Genomic DNA, 5339 nt, shown 5'->3' with positions numbered 1-5339 from the left:
CGTCCTAGGAAGCTCTACCTGGCTGGATTGATTTTAAAACTGGCGGGCTGGCCTGCCTCCTGCTCCTTTAGTGAAAAGGGTGTGTTGTGGTTTAAATGTAAAATGTCCCCCACAGAGTCATGCATTTGAACACTTAATCCCCAGGATGTGGAGCCTTGCTAGAGGAAGTGGGCCAATGAGGGGGAGATCCTTGAGGTGGCACAGCCCAGCCTTGCTTCCTGTTCTCTCTCTGCTTCCTGACCGCTGGATGAAATGTGAACAGCTGGTCTCCTGCTCTCACCACCATGCCTCCCCACCATGATGGGTTCCCCTGAACTGAAAACCAGAATAAGCCCATTTCTTCCAGAAGCTGCTTCTTGTCAGATATTTGATCACAGCAAAGAGTAAAGTAACTAATACAGGGTGGGGCTAAAAGGAAGTAGTGGCCACTTTCGGACATATTTTAGGGTGGGGAGTTCTGCTTTGTTTTGTTCATATTTTAGGAATGTGCTTGGTAACACCCCAACTTTGCACACCATGCTGCTTTAATAAATGTGAAAGGACACAGAGAGGTCCTGTCCCTGGGCAAAGACACATGAGAAAGGTCCCACCCATTCCTGGGACTCCTGATAGCTAGGGAATATGGACAATGGTGTGGTTCCCCAAAACTCACCTCTCTCTTGGGGAGCAGTAACCACCAAGCTGAGCACACAGAATTTCAAGTTCCCTTTCTGGTCCCTTTTCCACAAACCCTGTTATGCGTACACACAGCCTTCATGAAGTTCTCACAATTTGTGTGAGAGATTTTGCCATTTGGAAAGTCCTTGTATGTGGCCTCTGTAGACCTTCCCTTTTGCTTTTCTTTGATGTTTCAGCATGACTGGAAATGGGGTTTTCAGTCGCATCACTCCAGCTGCTTGATTATGGCAAAGCTCACTAAAGGATCAGAGACCCTCGCTGTGGCTGTTTAATTCCCACTCACGTCTTTAAGTTCCTGTCATCTAATCAAGCAACATAGCCAAAAGTTACTTTGAAATTTTAAACCTTCAGCTAAAATTATTGCATACTTTGAAACATTTTAAAATATATCTATCTAGAAATCTTAGATTTATTGAGTATATCAGAACACATATGTAAATACAATATACACAATCACTCCTTTTAAAGGCATATATGTGTATACATGTTAAAATTCTCTACATTGTATGTACACATAACTGTACATACACATAACTGCACTAAAAGGTCTGAAAAAGTATTGATCAAGGTATTGACAGAAGTCATTGTTAAATGGTGGGAGTCAGTCATTTAGGCTATTATAAAAAATACCACAAACTGGTAAAAGAAAAAAACAACAATTTAATCTTTATATTCTGGAAGCTGGACACTCAAAATTCAGGCATATTCATTGTCTGGTAATGGCTCACTTTCTGGCTCACAGACAAGTTGCTGTGTCCTCACATGGTGGGAAGGAGGAGGCGTCATTTGAGTCCTTTTTATAGGGCAGTTCTCTCTCATACGGGTCCCCTCTCATGGTCTCATCACCTGTCTGAGGACTTGCCTTCTGAAACTGTCCTTTTAAGAGGTAGGATTTCAACACAAATATACAAGCATTCTGGAGTTCATTTGCAATGGCAGCAGCCCTAACATGCCTATTCTCCCTCTGTATCCCTCAAATAAATAAGTAAATATTTTGCCAGGCATGGTGGCACTTGCCTTTAATCCCAGCATTTGGAAGGCAGAGACAGGAGGATCACCATAAATTTGAAGCCAGCCTGGTACTATAAAGTAAGTTCCAGGCACCCCATCCCCTCAAAAACCCAAACACTATTGAAATTATCTGCACATCACTATAATATTACCTAAGACAAATAGGTACTTAATGACTATTTCTTCCATTTCTCTCAGATAATAATAGTAAGGAGCATTTACTGTATGTTTAGTCTGCACCACATGCTGTAGTAAATATTTTATGTTAATATATTATCCAATTTAAATCTTCAACAGACATCCCCCTTTAAAAGATGAGGAAATTAAGACAGACTAATGTGGGGGTACCTACAGGTAGATTAATTTGGCTGGACGAGGGCGGCCCTTAAAGGGAGGTGCCTTAGGACATCACACCCTCCAATGCCTATCTCACCTTGCCACTCACGGGATTTAGTGTTTGCCCAGCTCACCCAGTTAGATTTCTGTCAAGTGTGCATCCTGCCCAGGTATGGGTGGATTTCTCCTCCTCTAAGTCCAGGCCGATTGGCTGGGACACCTGGTGTAGGTATGCCCAGGTGGGGTGGTGCAAATCCTATATCCCCCTGGATCCACGGAGAGAGTGCGCCATTTTTCCTCTCTCTCTGGAGCTGGCAGCAACCTCTTTTGGGTCTTAAGATGGGAAGAGACATTTTATTACTTTTTTTTACTGTCTTCACTTTTGATCTTTCTTGGAAGCGCTTTTTTTTTGGGGGGGGGGTAGGGGGCTTCAAAGTAGGGTAGTAGTCTCAGGGTGGCCTTGACCTCATGATGATCCTCCTACCTCTGGCTAACAAGTACTGGGATCCAAGGCGTGTGTCACTATGCCCAGTTTGAAGCTATGTTTTTAAAAGCCTTCTCATTTTCTTTTTTTTTCTAAAATCCATGTTTGGTTACTTGGCCTCCTGAGCTCCACGTGCCCTATATGGTCTTTCAGGCTCCACGTGGTGTACTTCTCTTCTCCCCACTTTATCTTCCCTTGCCTCCCAGTTTTTTCCCTTCCCACTCCTTCCTAAGATCTGAATAAAATGTGGTATTTAAAAATCATTTTCTTAGCCGGGCGTGGTGGCGCATGCCTTTAATCCCAGCACTCAGGAGGCAGAGGTAGGAGGATCGCCGTGAGTTCGAGGCCACCCTGAGACTCCATGGTGAATTCCAGGTCAGCCTGGGCCAGAGTGAGACCCTATCTCGAAAAAAAAAAAAAATCATTTTCTTGAATCTGGAATTGCCAATTCTTTGATTAGTTTGCAAATAGGAGGACAGGGCTTGGGGTTCCAGAAAGCACTCCAGAACGCCAATCCCTCCCCAGGTTTAGTAAAAAGAAATAGGAGGACTGGCAGAGCCAGCAGAAACCAGAGCCCTCTAACAGGCAGCGCTGGCAGTCCTCACCCACTGGAAAAGTGGTGTGAGCAATTTCAAAACCAGACCTAAACTTCCTCAGAATTGAATTAACAGCTATCAGATTTATCACTATTTCCCATTCATTTCCTTTGTTCTCAATTTCTATTTGTCTTCCACTGTTTTTCCTTTTTTAAAACAATTTATATTATTTAATTTTGATTCTTCTCTATTGTATCAAGTACAGTTTTTCTTATTTTTAGTGGCTGCCCTTGAAGTCTTGCATTGTGTAACGAAAAGGAGTCCCACCATATCACTTTGGAATCACTGCAGCAGCCTGGAATATTCCCAACCATCTGTTGCAACACTGTCAACCCTCATTTTGCTTTCTGCATACAAACTACAAACTACTTTGTTACTGTTATTCTGAATAAACCGTTAACTGTTAGATCAGTGAAAAATACCAACTTTCTGACATAGGTGATTATCGTCATCCTGAAAAATTTAACAGTCCCTATACTGTCATCCATTGGCAATAAATTCCCTCTGTGAAAAGTTTTTATTTTGACTTCTCTTTTGAAGAATAATTGCACTGCATACAGAAAGGAGGGTTTTCTCTCTTCAACAGTTTAAATATTTTACTCCGTTCTTTCTTGCTTTCATGGTTTCTGAAGAGAAGTCCAGTTGATTTTTACCTTTGCTCCTGACTTGGTAAGGTGTATTTTTCTCTGGTTTCTTTCAAGTTTTTCTAAAGTTTGAGTCTGACATGCCCATGTATAGATTTCCTTTTTATCCTACTTACTTAGTGTTCACTGAGTTCTTCAAACCTGGGATTTGGTGTCAACCATTAATTTTAAGATATTCTTGGTCATGAATTCAAATTTTCTTCTGTTCCTTTTTCTCCTTTTCCTTTGGTATTCCCACCATGCATATGCTGCATCTTCTGCAATTGTTCTGCAGTACTTGGACATTCTGTTTTGGTTTTCTGAGGTAGGATCTCACTCTAGCTCAGGCTGGCCTAGAATTTACTATGTAGTCTCAGGGTGGCCTCGAACTCACAGCATTCCTCCTACCTCTGTCTCCTGACTACTATTAAAGGCGTGAACCACCACGCTTGGCTAGTACTTACATATTCTGTTTGTCTCTTTTTCTCTTTGAATTTTAATTCTGGAAGATTCTTTTGACATTTCTTGAAGCTCACTGATCCCTGCTGTGTCTAATCTCCTAATAAGCTCACCAAAGGCATTCCTCATTTCTGAAACACTGGTTTTGATTATGAGCTGTTGTAGTTTCTTTCTTGTTGGGGCAAAACACCCACCTAGAAGTTTATGGAAGGAAAGGGTTTATTTCAGCTTTCAGTTTCAAGGGGAAGTTTCATCATGGTGAGGGAAGCATGTCATGAGCAGACAGACAGCCAGGCATCAAATTTTCACAGCAGCAGCAAGACGTGTATATACTGGACTGGGAGCTGGGCTGTACTACCCAAAGCCCGTCCACAGTGATGCACCTCCTCCCTCAAGGCACTTCCTTGCTGGGGAGCAAGTAATGCCTTGAGGACCAAGTAGTCAGAGCACATGAGCCAGCATTTCATTCAAACTGCCACATTAGAACTTCCTTTTGATTCTTTCTTAGAGTTTCTCCCTTTCTGCACACATCAACCATCTGTTCTGACATGCTGTCCAGTTTTCCATTACACCTTCAGCATGTTAATTTATACTTGTTTTGAATATAGTTACTATAGTTGTTTTAAGTCTCCAGCTTGGTAACTCCAACATTTCTGTCATGTCTGGGTTTTGCTCCAATGCTTGTCCTGTTATTTATTTTTTTAGTACTCCTTGTGAGGTATATATATATATATATATATATATATATATATATATATATATATATATATATATATATTTTAAGTTGAACATGATGAACTGGGCAAAGAGACTTCATCTTGAGGTTTTGTTTGTTGATGTGGACAGGGTTACATTGTGTTTATCTTTGCAGCTACAATTGTCCTCGTTTTGTCTTTTCTATTACTTTGGGTCTCCCTAGGGACTTCCTGAAACTGAGTGTGAATGGTGCCGCTGCGTCAGTTGTTATTATCAGTTGTATTAGCACCTGGGCAGTAAGAAGAGCATTCCATTCGCCTGTCCCATTACAGGCTCTGTCTTTTAGTGAGCCTGTGGCTCTTGGCTGTGGCCTTCAGAAGTGCTTCTCAGGTCTCTCCCTGTCTTCTCATCAGATGAGACAAGAAGGAGGGTAGAGTTCGAAGTTTACCTTTTCCC

The sequence above is a fragment of the Jaculus jaculus genome, chromosome 15, assembly GCF_020740685.1.
Source record: "Jaculus jaculus isolate mJacJac1 chromosome 15, mJacJac1.mat.Y.cur, whole genome shotgun sequence".
Lineage (NCBI taxonomy): Eukaryota > Metazoa > Chordata > Mammalia > Rodentia > Dipodidae > Jaculus > Jaculus jaculus.
This window is presented reverse-complemented; position numbering follows the sequence as displayed.